This window comes from Octopus bimaculoides, chromosome 28 (genome assembly GCF_046866305.1).
Source record: "Octopus bimaculoides isolate indiv1 chromosome 28, ASM4686630v1, whole genome shotgun sequence".
NCBI classification, from domain to species: Eukaryota; Metazoa; Mollusca; class Cephalopoda; order Octopoda; family Octopodidae; genus Octopus; species Octopus bimaculoides.
Window position 1 is genome coordinate 16,767,657 of NC_142955.1, and position 21,218 is coordinate 16,788,874.

Consider the following 21,218-nt stretch of genomic DNA (forward strand, 5'->3'; position numbering starts at 1 on the left):
TGAATTATATACACCTGGGGGGTACCAATATCATCTGTATGGCTATTAATCCGGCCATGGAGTGTGACATTGGAGATTAATCTCATTGTGATTTAAAGACATTACACCTTTAGCAACATAAACTGAAGAAAACACTGCAGTTACAATAAAAAGAAAAAAAAAAGGGGGTTCTAAAATGATATCTGACATTATTATTAATTTGTACCTCCCGAGTGGGAGATGGGCTGAAACCTGGAAGCACTGCAATACCAGGCCAACCCGTGGCAAAGGTGGAGCAAGCCCCTAACACTTCGCCTAGTTCTAAAAATCAGTTTAATATCGATGGACCCAAATAGGGACCGTATCAGATATTAAGCTGATAAGAACAGATACTACACTTTGATCTTAGCCAAAAGGCCGAGAAGCGATAAATCCTTGACGCTTTGCCACAGACTATCTATACACAAGTTAATGTTACACCCACTGACGTGTAAATTATTTACTCCAATCACATTTAATTACCTGCTATATTGTAAAGACATTCAATCCTTACATTTCCTACTTTAAAGTATTTTTAGTATCTTTAAATCAATTATTTGTAAGTTTATAAAGATATTGTATGTTGAATGGTAATATATGTTCTTATCATTATATAAAGTAAACCTCTAAGCCAAGGGACGTCACCAAGATAGGAGGCAAGACTAATCACTTATCAGCAGTGATGGTTAGTGACTGGCTGCTGGGTGGCAGGTCACAGTTCATGAATCTCACTGACCTATGACTAGAGCGTTCAATCCTCGATTAGTGCATCTTATATTCAAATCTTATATATAGACCAATAACAAATATATATTTAAGCGACTAACATCTTCGTTAATGTCGAATGCTTTGTTTTAATTGTAAATCGGGCGACCACGTAGTGATTAGTTCGTTGATAAAGAGACGAGTTTGCTTCGAACCAACAGGTTCTGGGTTTCAAACCACTGTTTACCATATTAAACGTAAAATATTATAACTGTTATCGTTATACATAAATCTTGAATCCAGCTACATAAACGCCATATCGAGAAATACACACTCTGAAACGCTAAAAGGACTTTTTATGCGTGCATGTATGTTGAAGATAAATAAATTCGTGTTCGTTTAACCGCTATAACAAATACAGTTTCATAATTGCAGAAATAAATTTCATTAACAAGTTGAAGAACGTGAAGAAAGAGAAAATAATTACTACATTTGTTTATTTATGTACATTTAGCATTTATAGTACAATTGGAAAGTAAAGTCATTTTTCTCGTAGAGAATTACGACTTAAAATTCACACTAGATAATCATTCGTATTAACTACTAGAGTTCACAACAATTCAAATAAGTCTTGTTGGATTTTATCAGAGACATGGCATAAAAAATAGCCAATATCTCAGTGAGTGAGTGTCGTGGAGTTTAGTAACATCCTACGAACAGTGAGTAATTTCCTAAAAATCAGGGTTTTTATTACTGCTCATATCCGAATTGTAAGAACCGTCTTTCGTAAAAGTTTAGAATTCATATGTGGGCAGTGATTTTAACCAATGGGTTACCAACAATTAGGCTTACGTCATATCGGCGCCTTTTACGACCTGCTACATAAACCCTTCTTCAGAAAAATTCTCAATTTCGGGAAAACGAAAAAAAATCAGAAATATTATATTTCTAAATCTCTCAGAGAGATTTAAGCAGTAGTGGTGCGATAACGTTGTAGTATATTGTCAACTTAACGTGACAATCCCAAGAAGGGAATACACTACTGCCGTTTAGCCCTAGGAAGCTGGACCGCTTCCTAATACATATATACTTGAATACAATGTTTGCATTAATACTTTTAGCAAGTCAAATATACAAAGGATCCACAAATTTACAATGTTAACAAATGAAAATAACCGCTCATCACGGTCTAACAATAACAACAGTGTTCTTGTGAAGTTTATCAAATTGTTCAATCTAATTTCTCTGGAAAAAAATTACAAATCTTTTTATTCTTATAAACAAAATATTCCAGGAATACAAAAGTTCATGAGGAATATATTCAAGCAATCTGAGAATGTCTTCTTGGGAAAATGTACAATTCTACCACTTCTAGTTTTCTTTTCGCTGGTAAGTGATTTTAAAATTGACTTGTGGATCTTTTCCGCAACCTCAAGCTCGCTGTCTTGTGAGTTGTTCTGTTTCAAGTTTTGATTTGTTTTAAAAATGTGTTGCTCAAATCTTTATTTTCATGACATGAAGACTGATCGAAATAAGCTTTTTTTTTACCTGTGTCTAAACTGACAATTTCCTTTTTACCATGCATATTGTTTTATCTTCAATTGACATTACTTTAAAAAGGTCCAGTGTATTTATAAAAAGAAGGAGGACTATAAGAACATATCTGACTTTAGTATTAATTTGTATCTCCCGAGTGGGAGATGGGCTGAATCCTGGGAGCACTGCAATACCAGGCCAACCCGTGGCAAAGGCGGAGCAAGCCCCTAACACTTCGCCTAGTTCTAAAAATCAGTTTAATATCGATGGACCCAAATAGGGACCGTATCAGATATTAAGCTGATAAGAACAGATACTACACTTTGATCTTAGCCAAAAGGCCGAGAAGCGATAAATTTTTAACGCTTTGCCACAGACTATCTATACACAAGATAATGTTACACCCACTGATGTGTAAATTATTTACTCCAATCACATTTAATTACCTGCTACATTATAAAGACATTCAATGCTTACGTTTCCTACTTTAAAGTATTTTTAATATCTTTAAATCAATTATTTGTAAGTTTATAAAGATATTGTACGTTGAATGGTAATATATGTTCTTATCATTATATAAAGTAAACCTCTAAGACAAGGGACGTCACCAAGATAAGCGGCACTGCTAATCACTTCCTTATCTGTAGTATTGGCTAGTGACTGGCTGCTGGGTGGCAGGTCATAGTTCATGAATCTGACTGACCTATGACCAGAGCGTTCAACCCATCTTATATTCAAGCCAATAACAAATATATATTTAAGTGACTAACATTTTCGTTTAATGTCCAATGCTTTGTTTTGATTGCTATACCTTGTAAATCAGGCGACCACGTAATAATTGGTTCGTTGTTAAAGTGACAAGTTTGCTTCAAACCAACAGGTACTGGGTTTCAAACCACTGTTTACCATATTAAACGTAAAATATTATTTACAATAGCGTCAGGTCAACGTTGCGAGTGAAATTGGACTGTGGTGAAGTGACAAGTGAAAGATATGAGATTAAACACGTAGAGATCACAATACTGCTACACCCTACCAATGCCCTCATCGTTGCTAATCTTTGCATGCTTTGGTGCTCATTGAACAACTTTGCCCTGGGGGTAAGGCTGTGGCTTTAATACTGTTTAGATGCACTGCTTGTAAACACGAAGAGAAAATACAATTTTTTTTTTCTTTTCGGATACATGCTGGAAATATTGACTGTGGGAGCCGAGCTCCGCCGGATTAACCATTAAACAAAATAAGCCAGCGCTTAGGGTATCAAGGAAAAAAGATGAGGCAGGGGACATAAAGGAATGGTAATTGGTGTATGACACAAATGACCAGGCAGAGTTAATGTTGTTCCGTACAAAAGGTCAGCAGGAGAATATCGTAAACTTTCTTTAACAGCACTCCTGATTCCTAACAATGTCATTGGTAAAGCTTCTAACCAACTGATAGAATCAGAATGAGTTAGTTCTTATTGAAGATTTCAACTGGCAATGAAACGTCTCTATCATGCCATTAGATTGTGGACGATATGAAGTTGTATGAATTCTCAAGAGTTTGTTGAATTCTGCGAAAGGAGTCGACAGAAATTGTCTTCCACGATCTGCTGTCAATGTGTTGGGTATGCCAAATCTAGACATCCATTTGGTAAATAAATTTCTTACTATAGTTACTGCAGATATGTCTTCGATTGGATAAGCTTGCGGGCACCGTGAAAAACGATCTATGCATGTTAAGAAATAAATATTACCTTCCACCTGAGACTGGTGTGAAGGACAGAGAGAGAAAAGTATAGTTAAAGTGGAGAGCTAAATCGACAGCGCAGAGGAAAAAGGATTTCCTGTAAAGGCACTGAATGTGGCAGTTGGTGTGAAAACGATGACGGAATTTGAAATGAGAAAGGGAAGAGGACGAAAATGGAAGTCGACGGTGTTGAGGTGGAATCGAACACGATGAAGGTCTTTAAGCAACTACAGGTGACGGAAAGGCTGCTAAGATGACGAAAAAAAAAAAAAAAGAGGGGGGGGGGTGCTGTGACAACATATCTGACATTATTATTAATTTGTATCTCCCGAGTGGGAGATGGGCTGAATCCTGGAAGCACTGCAATACCAGGCCAACCCGTGGCAAAGGCGGAGCAAGCCCCTAACACTTCGCCTAGTTCTAAAAATCAGTTTAATATCGATGGACCCAAATAGGGACCGTATCAGATATTAAGCTGATAAGAACAGATACTACACTTTGATCTTAGCCAAAAGGCCGAGAAGCGATAAATTTTTGACGCTTTGCCACAGACTATCTATACACAAGATAATGTTACACCCACTGATGTGTAAATTATTTACTCCAATCACATTTAATTACCTGCTACATTATAAAGACATTCAATGCTTACGTTTCCTACTTTAAAGTATTTTTAATATCTTTAAATCAATTATTTGTAAGTTTATAAAGATTTTGTATGTTGAATGGTAATATATGTTCTTATCATTATATAAAGTAAACCTCTAAGACAAGGGACGTCACCAAGATAAGCGGCACTGCTAATCACTTCCTTATCTGTAGTATTGGCTAGTGACTGGCTGCTGGGTGGCAGGTCATAGTTCATGAATCTGACTGACCTATGACCAGAGCGTTCAACCCATCTTATATTCAAGCCAATAACAAATATATATTTAAGTGACTAACATTTTCGTTTAATGTCCAATGCTTTGTTTTGATTGCTATACCTTGTAAATCAGGCGACCACGTAATAATTGGTTCGTTGTTAAAGTGACAAGTTTGCTTCAAACCAACAGGTACTGGGTTTCAAAACACTGTTTACCATATTAAACGTAAAATATTATTTACAATAGCGTCAGGTCAACGTTGCGAGTGAAATTGGACTGTGGTGAAGTGACAAGTGAAAGATATGAGATTAAACACGTAGAGATCACAATACTGCTACACCCTACCAATGCCCTCATCGTTGCTAATCTTTGCATGCTTTGGTGCTCATTGAACAACTTTGCCCTGGGGGTAAGGCTGTGGCTTTAATACTGTTTAGATGCACTGCTTGTAAACACGAAGAGAAAATACAATTTTTTTTTTCTTTTCGGATACATGCTGGAAATATTGACTGTGGGAGCCGAGCTCCGCCGGATTAACCATTAAACAAAATAAGCCAGCGCTTAGGGTATCAAGGAAAAAAGATGAGGCAGGGGACATAAAGGAATGGTAATTGGTGTATGACACAAATGACCAGGCAGAGTTAATGTTGTTCCGTACAAAAGGTCAGCAGGAGAATATCGTAAACTTTCTTTAACAGCACTCCTGATTCCTAACAATGTCATTGGTAAAGCTTCTAACCAACTGATAGAATCAGAATGAGTTAGTTCTTATTGAAGATTTCAACTGGCAATGAAACGTCTCTATCATGCCATTAGATTGTGGACGATATGAAGTTGTATGAATTCTCAAGAGTTTGTTGAATTCTGCGAAAGGAGTCGACAGAAATTGTCTTCCACGATCTGCTGTCAATGTGTTGGGTATGCCAAATCTAGACATCCATTTGGTAAATAAATTTCTTACTATAGTTACTGCAGATATGTCTTCGATTGGATAAGCTTGCGGGCACCGTGAAAAACGATCTATGCATGTTAAGAAATAAATATTACCTTCCACCTGAGACTGGTGTGAAGGACAGAGAGAGAAAAGTATAGTTAAAGTGGAGAGCTAAATCGACAGCGCAGAGGAAAAAGGATTTCCTGTAAAGGCACTGAATGTGGCAGTTGGTGTGAAAACGATGACGGAATTTGAAATGAGAAAGGGAAGAGGACGAAAATGGAAGTCGACGGTGTTGAGGTGGAATCGAACACGATGAAGGTCTTTAAGCAACTACAGGTGACGGAAAGGCTGCTAAGATGACGAAAAAAAAAAAAAGAGGGGGGGGGGGTGCTGTGACAACATATCTGACATTATTATTAATTTGTATCTCCCGAGTGGGAGATGGGCTGAATCCTGGAAGCACTGCAATACCAGGCCAACCCGTGGCAAAGGCGGAGCAAGCCCCTAACACTTCGCCTAGTTCTAAAAATCAGTTTAATATCGATGGACCCAAATAGGGACCGTATCAGATATTAAGCTGATAAGAACAGATACTACACTTTGATCTTAGCCAAAAGGCCGAGAAGCGATAAATTTTTGACGCTTTGCCACAGACTATCTATACACAAGATAATGTTACACCCACTGATGTGTAAATTATTTACTCCAATCACATTTAATTACCTGCTACATTATAAAGACATTCAATGCTTACGTTTCCTACTTTAAAGTATTTTTAATATCTTTAAATCAATTATTTGTAAGTTTATAAAGATTTTGTATGTTGAATGGTAATATATGTTCTTATCATTATATAAAGTAAACCTCTAAGACAAGGGACGTCACCAAGATAAGCGGCACTGCTAATCACTTCCTTATCTGTAGTATTGGCTAGTGACTGGCTGCTGGGTGGCAGGTCATAGTTCATGAATCTGACTGACCTATGACCAGAGCGTTCAACCCATCTTATATTCAAGCCAATAACAAATATATATTTAAGTGACTAACATTTTCGTTTAATGTCCAATGCTTTGTTTTGATTGCTATACCTTGTAAATCAGGCGACCACGTAATAATTGGTTCGTTGTTAAAGTGACAAGTTTGCTTCAAACCAACAGGTACTGGGTTTCAAAACACTGTTTACCATATTAAACGTAAAATATTATTTACAATAGCGTCAGGTCAACGTTGCGAGTGAAATTGGACTGTGGTGAAGTGACAAGTGAAAGATATGAGATTAAACACGTAGAGATCACAATACTGCTACACCCTACCAATGCCCTCATCGTTGCTAATCTTTGCATGCTTTGGTGCTCATTGAACAACTTTGCCCTGGGGGTAAGGCTGTGGCTTTAATACTGTTTAGATGCACTGCTTGTAAACACGAAGAGAAAATACAATTTTTTTTTTCTTTTCGGATACATGCTGGAAATATTGACTGTGGGAGCCGAGCTCCGCCGGATTAACCATTAAACAAAATAAGCCAGCGCTTAGGGTATCAAGGAAAAAAGATGAGGCAGGGGACATAAAGGAATGGTAATTGGTGTATGACACAAATGACCAGGCAGAGTTAATGTTGTTCCGTACAAAAGGTCAGCAGGAGAATATCGTAAACTTTCTTTAACAGCACTCCTGATTCCTAACAATGTCATTGGTAAAGCTTCTAACCAACTGATAGAATCAGAATGAGTTAGTTCTTATTGAAGATTTCAACTGGCAATGAAACGTCTCTATCATGCCATTAGATTGTGGACGATATGAAGTTGTATGAATTCTCAAGAGTTTGTTGAATTCTGCGAAAGGAGTCGACAGAAATTGTCTTCCACGATCTGCTGTCAATGTGTTGGGTATGCCAAATCTAGACATCCATTTGGTAAATAAATTTCTTACTATAGTTACTGCAGATATGTCTTCGATTGGATAAGCTTGCGGGCACCGTGAAAAACGATCTATGCATGTTAAGAAATAAATATTACCTTCCACCTGAGACTGGTGTGAAGGACAGAGAGAGAAAAGTATAGTTAAAGTGGAGAGCTAAATCGACAGCGCAGAGGAAAAAGGATTTCCTGTAAAGGCACTGAATGTGGCAGTTGGTGTGAAAGCGATGACGGAATTTGAAATGAGAAAGGGAAGAGGACGAAAATGGAAGTCGACGGTGTTGAGGTGGAATCGAACACGATGAAGGTCTTTAAGCAACTACAGGTGACGGAAAGGCTGCTAAGATGACGAAAAAAAAAAAAAAGAGGGGGGGTGCTGCGACAACATATCTGACATTATTATTAATTTGTATCTCCCGAGTGGGAGATGGGCTGAATCCTGGAAGCACTGCAATACCAGGCCAACCCGTGGCAAAGGCGGAGCAAGCCCCTAACACTTCGCCTAGTTCTAAAAATCAGTTTAATATCGATGGACCCAAATAGGGACCGTATCAGATATTAAGCTGATAAGAACAGATACTACACTTTGATCTTAGCCAAAAGGCCGAGAAGCGATAAATTTTTGACGCTTTGCCACAGACTATCTATACACAAGATAATGTTACACCCACTGATGTGTAAATTATTTACTCCAATCACATTTAATTACCTGCTACATTATAAAGACATTCAATGCTTACGTTTCCTACTTTAAAGTATTTTTAATATCTTTAAATCAATTATTTGTAAGTTTATAAAGATTTTGTATGTTGAATGGTAATATATGTTCTTATCATTATATAAAGTAAACCTCTAAGACAAGGGACGTCACCAAGATAAGCGGCACTGCTAATCACTTCCTTATCTGTAGTATTGGCTAGTGACTGGCTGCTGGGTGGCAGGTCATAGTTCATGAATCTGACTGACCTATGACCAGAGCGTTCAACCCATCTTATATTCAAGCCAATAACAAATATATATTTAAGTGACTAACATTTTCGTTTAATGTCCAATGCTTTGTTTTGATTGCTATACCTTGTAAATCAGGCGACCACGTAATAATTGGTTCGTTGTTAAAGTGACAAGTTTGCTTCAAACCAACAGGTACTGGGTTTCAAAACACTGTTTACCATATTAAACGTAAAATATTATTTACAATAGCGTCAGGTCAACGTTGCGAGTGAAATTGGACTGTGGTGAAGTGACAAGTGAAAGATATGAGATTAAACACGTAGAGATCACAATACTGCTACACCCTACCAATGCCCTCATCGTTGCTAATCTTTGCATGCTTTGGTGCTCATTGAACAACTTTGCCCTGGGGGTAAGGCTGTGGCTTTAATACTGTTTAGATGCACTGCTTGTAAACACGAAGAGAAAATACAATTTTTTTTTTCTTTTCGGATACATGCTGGAAATATTGACTGTGGGAGCCGAGCTCCGCCGGATTAACCATTAAACAAAATAAGCCAGCGCTTAGGGTATCAAGGAAAAAAGATGAGGCAGGGGACATAAAGGAATGGTAATTGGTGTATGACACAAATGACCAGGCAGAGTTAATGTTGTTCCGTACAAAAGGTCAGCAGGAGAATATCGTAAACTTTCTTTAACAGCACTCCTGATTCCTAACAATGTCATTGGTAAAGCTTCTAACCAACTGATAGAATCAGAATGAGTTAGTTCTTATTGAAGATTTCAACTGGCAATGAAACGTCTCTATCATGCCATTAGATTGTGGACGATATGAAGTTGTATGAATTCTCAAGAGTTTGTTGAATTCTGCGAAAGGAGTCGACAGAAATTGTCTTCCACGATCTGCTGTCAATGTGTTGGGTATGCCAAATCTAGACATCCATTTGGTAAATAAATTTCTTACTATAGTTACTGCAGATATGTCTTCGATTGGATAAGCTTGCGGGCACCGTGAAAAACGATCTATGCATGTTAAGAAATAAATATTACCTTCCACCTGAGACTGGTGTGAAGGACAGAGAGAGAAAAGTATAGTTAAAGTGGAGAGCTAAATCGACAGCGCAGAGGAAAAAGGATTTCCTGTAAAGGCACTGAATGTGGCAGTTGGTGTGAAAACGATGACGGAATTTGAAATGAGAAAGGGAAGAGGACGAAAATGGAAGTCGACGGTGTTGAGGTGGAATCGAACACGATGAAGGTCTTTAAGCAACTACAGGTGACGGAAAGGCTGCTAAGATGACGAAAAAAAAAAAAAAGAGGGGGGGGGGGTGCTGTAACAACATATCTGACATTATTATTAATTTGTATCTCCCGAGTGGGAGATGGGCTGAATCCTGGAAGCACTGCAATACCAGGCCAACCCGTGGCAAAGGCGGAGCAAGCCCCTAACACTTCGCCTAGTTCTAAAAATCAGTTTAATATCGATGGACCCAAATAGGGACCGTATCAGATATTAAGCTGATAAGAACAGATACTACACTTTGATCTTAGCCAAAAGGCCGAGAAGCGATAAATTTTTGACGCTTTGCCACAGACTATCTATACACAAGATAATGTTACACCCACTGATGTGTAAATTATTTACTCCAATCACATTTAATTACCTGCTACATTATAAAGACATTCAATGCTTACGTTTCCTACTTTAAAGTATTTTTAATATCTTTAAATCAATTATTTGTAAGTTTATAAAGATTTTGTATGTTGAATGGTAATATATGTTCTTATCATTATATAAAGTAAACCTCTAAGACAAGGGACGTCACCAAGATAAGCGGCACTGCTAATCACTTCCTTATCTGTAGTATTGGCTAGTGACTGGCTGCTGGGTGGCAGGTCATAGTTCATGAATCTGACTGACCTATGACCAGAGCGTTCAACCCATCTTATATTCAAGCCAATAACAAATATATATTTAAGTGACTAACATTTTCGTTTAATGTCCAATGCTTTGTTTTGATTGCTATACCTTGTAAATCAGGCGACCACGTAATAATTGGTTCGTTGTTAAAGTGACAAGTTTGCTTCAAACCAACAGGTACTGGGTTTCAAAACACTGTTTACCATATTAAACGTAAAATATTATTTACAATAGCGTCAGGTCAACGTTGCGAGTGAAATTGGACTGTGGTGAAGTGACAAGTGAAAGATATGAGATTAAACACGTAGAGATCACAATACTGCTACACCCTACCAATGCCCTCATCGTTGCTAATCTTTGCATGCTTTGGTGCTCATTGAACAACTTTGCCCTGGGGGTAAGGCTGTGGCTTTAATACTGTTTAGATGCACTGCTTGTAAACACGAAGAGAAAATACAATTTTTTTTTTCTTTTCGGATACATGCTGGAAATATTGACTGTGGGAGCCGAGCTCCGCCGGATTAACCATTAAACAAAATAAGCCAGCGCTTAGGGTATCAAGGAAAAAAGATGAGGCAGGGGACATAAAGGAATGGTAATTGGTGTATGACACAAATGACCAGGCAGAGTTAATGTTGTTCCGTACAAAAGGTCAGCAGGAGAATATCGTAAACTTTCTTTAACAGCACTCCTGATTCCTAACAATGTCATTGGTAAAGCTTCTAACCAACTGATAGAATCAGAATGAGTTAGTTCTTATTGAAGATTTCAACTGGCAATGAAACGTCTCTATCATGCCATTAGATTGTGGACGATATGAAGTTGTATGAATTCTCAAGAGTTTGTTGAATTCTGCGAAAGGAGTCGACAGAAATTGTCTTCCACGATCTGCTGTCAATGTGTTGGGTATGCCAAATCTAGACATCCATTTGGTAAATAAATTTCTTACTATAGTTACTGCAGATATGTCTTCGATTGGATAAGCTTGCGGGCACCGTGAAAAACGATCTATGCATGTTAAGAAATAAATATTACCTTCCACCTGAGACTGGTGTGAAGGACAGAGAGAGAAAAGTATAGTTAAAGTGGAGAGCTAAATCGACAGCGCAGAGGAAAAAGGATTTCCTGTAAAGGCACTGAATGTGGCAGTTGGTGTGAAAGCGATGACGGAATTTGAAATGAGAAAGGGAAGAGGACGAAAATGGAAGTCGACGGTGTTGAGGTGGAATCGAACACGATGAAGGTCTTTAAGCAACTACAGGTGACGGAAAGGCTGCTAAGATGACGAAAAAAAAAAAAAAGAGGGGGGGTGCTGCGACAACATATCTGACATTATTATTAATTTGTATCTCCCGAGTGGGAGATGGGCTGAATCCTGGAAGCACTGCAATACCAGGCCAACCCGTGGCAAAGGCGGAGCAAGCCCCTAACACTTCGCCTAGTTCTAAAAATCAGTTTAATATCGATGGACCCAAATAGGGACCGTATCAGATATTAAGCTGATAAGAACAGATACTACACTTTGATCTTAGCCAAAAGGCCGAGAAGCGATAAATTTTTGACGCTTTGCCACAGACTATCTATACACAAGATAATGTTACACCCACTGATGTGTAAATTATTTACTCCAATCACATTTAATTACCTGCTACATTATAAAGACATTCAATGCTTACGTTTCCTACTTTAAAGTATTTTTAATATCTTTAAATCAATTATTTGTAAGTTTATAAAGATTTTGTATGTTGAATGGTAATATATGTTCTTATCATTATATAAAGTAAACCTCTAAGACAAGGGACGTCACCAAGATAAGCGGCACTGCTAATCACTTCCTTATCTGTAGTATTGGCTAGTGACTGGCTGCTGGGTGGCAGGTCATAGTTCATGAATCTGACTGACCTATGACCAGAGCGTTCAACCCATCTTATATTCAAGCCAATAACAAATATATATTTAAGTGACTAACATTTTCGTTTAATGTCCAATGCTTTGTTTTGATTGCTATACCTTGTAAATCAGGCGACCACGTAATAATTGGTTCGTTGTTAAAGTGACAAGTTTGCTTCAAACCAACAGGTACTGGGTTTCAAACCACTGTTTACCATATTAAACGTAAAATATTATTTACAATAGCGTCAGGTCAACGTTGCGAGTGAAATTGGACTGTGGTGAAGTGACAAGTGAAAGATATGAGATTAAACACGTAGAGATCACAATACTGCTACACCCTACCAATGCCCTCATCGTTGCTAATCTTTGCATGCTTTGGTGCTCATTGAACAACTTTGCCCTGGGGGTAAGGCTGTGGCTTTAATACTGTTTAGATGCACTGCTTGTAAACACGAAGAGAAAATACAATTTTTTTTTTCTTTTCGGATACATGCTGGAAATATTGACTGTGGGAGCCGAGCTCCGCCGGATTAACCATTAAACAAAATAAGCCAGCGCTTAGGGTATCAAGGAAAAAAGATGAGGCAGGGGACATAAAGGAATGGTAATTGGTGTATGACACAAATGACCAGGCAGAGTTAATGTTGTTCCGTACAAAAGGTCAGCAGGAGAATATCGTAAACTTTCTTTAACAGCACTCCTGATTCCTAACAATGTCATTGGTAAAGCTTCTAACCAACTGATAGAATCAGAATGAGTTAGTTCTTATTGAAGATTTCAACTGGCAATGAAACGTCTCTATCATGCCATTAGATTGTGGACGATATGAAGTTGTATGAATTCTCAAGAGTTTGTTGAATTCTGCGAAAGGAGTCGACAGAAATTGTCTTCCACGATCTGCTGTCAATGTGTTGGGTATGCCAAATCTAGACATCCATTTGGTAAATAAATTTCTTACTATAGTTACTGCAGATATGTCTTCGATTGGATAAGCTTGCGGGCACCGTGAAAAACGATCTATGCATGTTAAGAAATAAATATTACCTTCCACCTGAGACTGGTGTGAAGGACAGAGAGAGAAAAGTATAGTTAAAGTGGAGAGCTAAATCGACAGCGCAGAGGAAAAAGGATTTCCTGTAAAGGCACTGAATGTGGCAGTTGGTGTGAAAACGATGACGGAATTTGAAATGAGAAAGGGAAGAGGACGAAAATGGAAGTCGACGGTGTTGAGGTGGAATCGAACACGATGAAGGTCTTTAAGCAACTACAGGTGACGGAAAGGCTGCTAAGATGACGAAAAAAAAAAAAAAGAGGGGGGGTGCTGCGACAACATATCTGACATTATTATTAATTTGTATCTCCCGAGTGGGAGATGGGCTGAATCCTGGAAGCACTGCAATACCAGGCCAACCCGTGGCAAAGGCGGAGCAAGCCCCTAACACTTCGCCTAGTTCTAAAAATCAGTTTAATATCGATGGACCCAAATAGGGACCGTATCAGATATTAAGCTGATAAGAACAGATACTACACTTTGATCTTAGCCAAAAGGCCGAGAAGCGATAAATTTTTGACGCTTTGCCACAGACTATCTATACACAAGATAATGTTACACCCACTGATGTGTAAATTATTTACTCCAATCACATTTAATTACCTGCTACATTATAAAGACATTCAATGCTTACGTTTCCTACTTTAAAGTATTTTTAATATCTTTAAATCAATTATTTGTAAGTTTATAAAGATTTTGTATGTTGAATGGTAATATATGTTCTTATCATTATATAAAGTAAACCTCTAAGACAAGGGACGTCACCAAGATAAGCGGCACTGCTAATCACTTCCTTATCTGTAGTATTGGCTAGTGACTGGCTGCTGGGTGGCAGGTCATAGTTCATGAATCTGACTGACCTATGACCAGAGCGTTCAACCCATCTTATATTCAAGCCAATAACAAATATATATTTAAGTGACTAACATTTTCGTTTAATGTCCAATGCTTTGTTTTGATTGCTATACCTTGTAAATCAGGCGACCACGTAATAATTGGTTCGTTGTTAAAGTGACAAGTTTGCTTCAAACCAACAGGTACTGGGTTTCAAAACACTGTTTACCATATTAAACGTAAAATATTATTTACAATAGCGTCAGGTCAACGTTGCGAGTGAAATTGGACTGTGGTGAAGTGACAAGTGAAAGATATGAGATTAAACACGTAGAGATCACAATACTGCTACACCCTACCAATGCCCTCATCGTTGCTAATCTTTGCATGCTTTGGTGCTCATTGAACAACTTTGCCCTGGGGGTAAGGCTGTGGCTTTAATACTGTTTAGATGCACTGCTTGTAAACACGAAGAGAAAATACAATTTTTTTTTTCTTTTCGGATACATGCTGGAAATATTGACTGTGGGAGCCGAGCTCCGCCGGATTAACCATTAAACAAAATAAGCCAGCGCTTAGGGTATCAAGGAAAAAAGATGAGGCAGGGGACATAAAGGAATGGTAATTGGTGTATGACACAAATGACCAGGCAGAGTTAATGTTGTTCCGTACAAAAGGTCAGCAGGAGAATATCGTAAACTTTCTTTAACAGCACTCCTGATTCCTAACAATGTCATTGGTAAAGCTTCTAACCAACTGATAGAATCAGAATGAGTTAGTTCTTATTGAAGATTTCAACTGGCAATGAAACGTCTCTATCATGCCATTAGATTGTGGACGATATGAAGTTGTATGAATTCTCAAGAGTTTGTTGAATTCTGCGAAAGGAGTCGACAGAAATTGTCTTCCACGATCTGCTGTCAATGTGTTGGGTATGCCAAATCTAGACATCCATTTGGTAAATAAATTTCTTACTATAGTTACTGCAGATATGTCTTCGATTGGATAAGCTTGCGGGCACCGTGAAAAACGATCTATGCATGTTAAGAAATAAATATTACCTTCCACCTGAGACTGGTGTGAAGGACAGAGAGAGAAAAGTATAGTTAAAGTGGAGAGCTAAATCGACAGCGCAGAGGAAAAAGGATTTCCTGTAAAGGCACTGAATGTGGCAGTTGGTGTGAAAACGATGACGGAATTTGAAATGAGAAAGGGAAGAGGACGAAAATGGAAGTCGACGGTGTTGAGGTGGAATCGAACACGATGAAGGTCTTTAAGCAACTACAGGTGACGGAAAGGCTGCTAAGATGACGAAAAAAAAAAAAAGAGGGGGGGGGGGGTGCTGTAACAACATATCTGACATTATTATTAATTTGTATCTCCCGAGTGGGAGATGGGCTGAATCCTGGAAGCACTGCAATACCAGGCCAACCCGTGGCAAAGGCGGAGCAAGCCCCTAACACTTCGCCTAGTTCTAAAAATCAGTTTAATATCGATGGACCCAAATAGGGACCGTATCAGATATTAAGCTGATAAGAACAGATACTACACTTTGATCTTAGCCAAAAGGCCGAGAAGCGATAAATTTTTGACGCTTTGCCACAGACTATCTATACACAAGATAATGTTACACCCACTGATGTGTAAATTATTTACTCCAATCACATTTAATTACCTGCTACATTATAAAGACATTCAATGCTTACGTTTCCTACTTTAAAGTATTTTTAATATCTTTAAATCAATTATTTGTAAGTTTATAAAGATTTTGTATGTTGAATGGTAATATATGTTCTTATCATTATATAAAGTAAACCTCTAAGACAAGGGACGTCACCAAGATAAGCGGCACTGCTAATCACTTCCTTATCTGTAGTATTGGCTAGTGACTGGCTGCTGGGTGGCAGGTCATAGTTCATGAATCTGACTGACCTATGACCAGAGCGTTCAACCCATCTTATATTCAAGCCAATAACAAATATATATTTAAGTGACTAACATTTTCGTTTAATGTCCAATGCTTTGTTTTGATTGCTATACCTTGTAAATCAGGCGACCACGTAATAATTGGTTCGTTGTTAAAGTGACAAGTTTGCTTCAAACCAACAGGTACTGGGTTTCAAACCACTGTTTACCATATTAAACGTAAAATATTATTTACAATAGCGTCAGGTCAACGTTGCGAGTGAAATTGGACTGTGGTGAAGTGACAAGTGAAAGATATGAGATTAAACACGTAGAGATCACAATACTGCTACACCCTACCAATGCCCTCATCGTTGCTAATCTTTGCATGCTTTGGTGCTCATTGAACAACTTTGCCCTGGGGGTAAGGCTGTGGCTTTAATACTGTTTAGATGCACTGCTTGTAAACACGAAGAGAAAATACAATTTTTTTTTTCTTTTCGGATACATGCTGGAAATATTGACTGTGGGAGCCGAGCTCCGCCGGATTAACCATTAAACAAAATAAGCCAGCGCTTAGGGTATCAAGGAAAAAAGATGAGGCAGGGGACATAAAGGAATGGTAATTGGTGTATGACACAAATGACCAGGCAGAGTTAATGTTGTTCCGTACAAAAGGTCAGCAGGAGAATATCGTAAACTTTCTTTAACAGCACTCCTGATTCCTAACAATGTCATTGGTAAAGCTTCTAACCAACTGATAGAATCAGAATGAGTTAGTTCTTATTGAAGATTTCAACTGGCAATGAAACGTCTCTATCATGCCATTAGATTGTGGACGATATGAAGTTGTATGAATTCTCAAGAGTTTGTTGAATTCTGCGAAAGGAGTCGACAGAAATTGTCTTCCACGATCTGCTGTCAATGTGTTGGGTATGCCAAATCTAGACATCCATTTGGTAAATAAATTTCTTACTATAGTTACTGCAGATATGTCTTCGATTGGATAAGCTTGCGGGCACCGTGAAAAACGATCTATGCATGTTAAGAAATAAATATTACCTTCCACCTGAGACTGGTGTGAAGGACAGAGAGAGAAAAGTATAGTTAAAGTGGAGAGCTAAATCGACAGCGCAGAGGAAAAAGGATTTCCTGTAAAGGCACTGAATGTGGCAGTTGGTGTGAAAACGATGACGGAATTTGAAATGAGAAAGGGAAGAGGACGAAAATGGAAGTCGACGGTGTTGAGGTGGAATCGAACACGATGAAGGTCTTTAAGCAACTACAGGTGACGGAAAGGCTGCTAAGATGACGAAAAAAAAAAAAAGAGGGGGGGGGGGTGCTGTAACAACATATCTGACATTATTATTAATTTGTATCTCCCGAGTGGGAGATGGGCTGAATCCTGGAAGCACTGCAATACCAGGCCAACCCGTGGCAAAGGCGGAGCAAGCCCCTAACACTTCGCCTAGTTCTAAAAATCAGTTTAATATCGATGGACCCAAATAGGGACCGTATCAGATATTAAGCTGATAAGAACAGATACTACACTTTGATCTTAGCCAAAAGGCCGAGAAGCGATAAATTTTTGACGCTTTGCCACAGACTATCTATACACAAGATAATGTTACACCCACTGATGTGTAAATTATTTACTCCAATCACATTTAATTACCTGCTACATTATAAAGACATTCAATGCTTACGTTTCCTACTTTAAAGTATTTTTAATATCTTTAAATCAATTATTTGTAAGTTTATAAAGATTTTGTATGTTGAATGGTAATATATGTTCTTATCATTATATAAAGTAAACCTCTAAGACAAGGGACGTCACCAAGATAAGCGGCACTGCTAATCACTTCCTTATCTGTAGTATTGGCTAGTGACTGGCTGCTGGGTGGCAGGTCATAGTTCATGAATCTGACTGACCTATGACCAGAGCGTTCAACCCATCTTATATTCAAGCCAATAACAAATATATATTTAAGTGACTAACATTTTCGTTTAATGTCCAATGCTTTGTTTTGATTGCTATACCTTGTAAATCAGGCGACCACGTAATAATTGGTTCGTTGTTAAAGTGACAAGTTTGCTTCAAACCAACAGGTACTGGGTTTCAAAACACTGTTTACCATATTAAACGTAAAATATTATTTACAATAGCGTCAGGTCAACGTTGCGAGTGAAATTGGACTGTGGTGAAGTGACAAGTGAAAGATATGAGATTAAACACGTAGAGATCACAATACTGCTACACCCTACCAATGCCCTCATCGTTGCTAATCTTTGCATGCTTTGGTGCTCATTGAACAACTTTGCCCTGGGGGTAAGGCTGTGGCTTTAATACTGTTTAGATGCACTGCTTGTAAACACGAAGAGAAAATACAATTTTTTTTTTCTTTTCGGATACATGCTGGAAATATTGACTGTGGGAGCCGAGCTCCGCCGGATTAACCATTAAACAAAATAAGCCAGCGCTTAGGGTATCAAGGAAAAAAGATGAGGCAGGGGACATAAAGGAATGGTAATTGGTGTATGACACAAATGACCAGGCAGAGTTAATGTTGTTCCGTACAAAAGGTCAGCAGGAGAATATCGTAAACTTTCTTTAACAGCACTCCTGATTCCTAACAATGTCATTGGTAAAGCTTCTAACCAACTGATAGAATCAGAATGAGTTAGTTCTTATTGAAGATTTCAACTGGCAATGAAACGTCTCTATCATGCCATTAGATTGTGGACGATATGAAGTTGTATGAATTCTCAAGAGTTTGTTGAATTCTGCGAAAGGAGTCGACAGAAATTGTCTTCCACGATCTGCTGTCAATGTGTTGGGTATGCCAAATCTAGACATCCATTTGGTAAATAAATTTCTTACTATAGTTACTGCAGATATGTCTTCGATTGGATAAGCTTGCGGGCACCGTGAAAAACGATCTATGCATGTTAAGAAATAAATATTACCTTCCACCTGAGACTGGTGTGAGGACAGAGAGAGAAAAGTATAGTTAAAGTGGAGAGCTAAATCGACAGCGCAGAGGAAAAAGGATTTCCTGTAAAGGCACTGAATGTGGCAGTTGGTGTGAAAGCGATGACGGAATTTGAAATGAGAAAGGGAAGAGGACGAAAATGGAAGTCGACGGTGTTGAGGTGGAATCGAACACGATGAAGGTCTTTAAGCAACTACAGGTGACGGAAAGGCTGCTAAGATGACGAAAAAAAAAAAAAAGAGGGGGGGGGTGCTGTGACAACATATCTGACATTATTATTAATTTGTATCTCCCGAGTGGGAGATGGGCTGAATCCTGGAAGCACTGCAATACCAGGCCAACCCGTGGCAAAGGCGGAGCAAGCCCCTAACACTTCGCCTAGTTCTAAAAATCAGTTTAATATCGATGGACCCAAATAGGGACCGTATCAGATATTAAGCTGATAAGAACAGATACTACACTTTGATCTTAGCCAAAAGGCCGAGAAGCGATAAATTTTTGACGCTTTGCCACAGACTATCTATACACAAGATAATGTTACACCCACTGATGTGTAAATTATTTACTCCAATCACATTTAATTACCTGCTACATTATAAAGACATTCAATGCTTACGTTTCCTACTTTAAAGTATTTTTAATATCTTTAAATCAATTATTTGTAAGTTTATAAAGATTTTGTATGTTGAATGGTAATATATGTTCTTATCATTATATAAAGTAAACCTCTAAGACAAGGGACGTCACCAAGATAAGCGGCACTGCTAATCACTTCCTTATCTGTAGTATTGGCTAGTGACTGGCTGCTGGGTGGCAGGTCATAGTTCATGAATCTGACTGACCTATGACCAGAGCGTTCAACCCATCTTATATTCAAGCCAATAACAAATATATATTTAAGTGACTAACATTTTCGTTTAATGTCCAATGCTTTGTTTTGATTGCTATACCTTGTAAATCAGGCGACCACGTAATAATTGGTTCGTTGTTAAAGTGACAAGTTTGCTTCAAACCAACAGGTTCTGGGTTTCAAACCACTGTTTACCATATTAAACGTAAAATATTATTTACAATAGCGTCAGGTCAACGTTGCGAGTGAAATTGGACTGTGGTGAAGTGACAAGTGAAAGATATGAGATTAAACACGTAGAGATCACAATACTGCTACACCCTACCAATGCCCTCATCGTTGCTAATCTTTGCATGCTTTGGTGCTCATTGAACAACTTTGCCCTGGGGGTAAGGCTGTGGCTTTAATACTGTTTAGATGCACTGCTTGTAAACACGAAGAGAAAATACAATTTTTTTTTTCTTTTCGGATACATGCTGGAAATATTGACTGTGGGAGCCGAGCTCCGCCGGATTAACCATTAAACAAAATAAGCCAGCGCTTAGGGTATCAAGGAAAAAAGATGAGGCAGGGGACATAAAGGAATGGTAATTGGTGTATGACACAAATGACCAGGCAGAGTTAATGTTGTTCCGTACAAAAGGTCAGCAGGAGAATATCGTAAACTTTCTTTAACAGCACTCCTGATTCCTAACAATGTCATTGGTAAAGCTTCTAACCAACTGATAGAATCAGAATGAGTTAGTTCTTATTGAAGATTTCAACTGGCAATGAAACGTCTCTATCATGCCATTAGATTGTGGACGATATGAAGTTGTATGAATTCTGCGAAAGGAGTCGACAGAAATTGTCTTCCACGATCTGCTGTCAATGTGTTGGGTATGCCAAATCTAGACATCCATTTGGTAAATAAATTTCTTACTATAGTTACTGCAGATATGTCTTCGATTGGATAAGCTTGCGGGCACCGTGAAAAACGATCTATGCATGTTAAGAAATAAATATTACCTTCCACCTGAGACTGGTGTGAAGGACAGAGAGAGAAAAGTATAGTTAAAGTGGAGAGCTAAATCGACAGCGCAGAGGAAAAAGGATTTCCTGTAAAGGCACT

General features: G+C 38.3%; 11 non-coding genes across 11 annotated transcripts; all 11 read right to left on the minus strand.

Annotated features, from left to right (window-relative positions):
• Window positions 1–214: 214 nt before the first annotated feature.
• Window positions 215–408, minus strand: LOC128251197 (U2 spliceosomal RNA). The gene has a single exon (XR_008267010.2). It is a non-coding gene; the product is annotated as a U2 spliceosomal RNA (small nuclear RNA).
• Window positions 409–2,418: 2,010 nt separating this feature from the next.
• Window positions 2,419–2,612, minus strand: LOC149130687 (U2 spliceosomal RNA). Its single transcript, XR_016238901.1, has one exon. It is a non-coding gene; the product is annotated as a U2 spliceosomal RNA (small nuclear RNA).
• Window positions 2,613–4,324: 1,712 nt separating this feature from the next.
• LOC149130688 (U2 spliceosomal RNA) lies at window positions 4,325–4,518 on the minus strand. The gene has a single exon (XR_016238890.1). It is a non-coding gene; the product is annotated as a U2 spliceosomal RNA (small nuclear RNA).
• A 1,711-nt stretch (window positions 4,519–6,229) lies between these two features.
• On the minus strand, window positions 6,230–6,423 carry LOC149130689 (U2 spliceosomal RNA). Its single transcript, XR_016238891.1, has one exon. It is a non-coding gene; the product is annotated as a U2 spliceosomal RNA (small nuclear RNA).
• A 1,708-nt stretch (window positions 6,424–8,131) lies between these two features.
• LOC149130690 (U2 spliceosomal RNA) lies at window positions 8,132–8,325 on the minus strand. The gene has a single exon (XR_016238892.1). It is a non-coding gene; the product is annotated as a U2 spliceosomal RNA (small nuclear RNA).
• A 1,712-nt stretch (window positions 8,326–10,037) lies between these two features.
• On the minus strand, window positions 10,038–10,231 carry LOC149130691 (U2 spliceosomal RNA). The gene has a single exon (XR_016238893.1). It is a non-coding gene; the product is annotated as a U2 spliceosomal RNA (small nuclear RNA).
• A 1,708-nt stretch (window positions 10,232–11,939) lies between these two features.
• LOC128251198 (U2 spliceosomal RNA) lies at window positions 11,940–12,133 on the minus strand. Its single transcript, XR_008267011.2, has one exon. It is a non-coding gene; the product is annotated as a U2 spliceosomal RNA (small nuclear RNA).
• Window positions 12,134–13,841: 1,708 nt separating this feature from the next.
• LOC149130692 (U2 spliceosomal RNA) lies at window positions 13,842–14,035 on the minus strand. Its single transcript, XR_016238894.1, has one exon. It is a non-coding gene; the product is annotated as a U2 spliceosomal RNA (small nuclear RNA).
• Window positions 14,036–15,747: 1,712 nt separating this feature from the next.
• On the minus strand, window positions 15,748–15,941 carry LOC149130693 (U2 spliceosomal RNA). Its single transcript, XR_016238895.1, has one exon. It is a non-coding gene; the product is annotated as a U2 spliceosomal RNA (small nuclear RNA).
• A 1,711-nt stretch (window positions 15,942–17,652) lies between these two features.
• On the minus strand, window positions 17,653–17,846 carry LOC149130694 (U2 spliceosomal RNA). Its single transcript, XR_016238896.1, has one exon. It is a non-coding gene; the product is annotated as a U2 spliceosomal RNA (small nuclear RNA).
• Window positions 17,847–19,555: 1,709 nt separating this feature from the next.
• Window positions 19,556–19,749, minus strand: LOC149130695 (U2 spliceosomal RNA). The gene has a single exon (XR_016238897.1). It is a non-coding gene; the product is annotated as a U2 spliceosomal RNA (small nuclear RNA).
• Window positions 19,750–21,218: the final 1,469 nt, after the last annotated feature.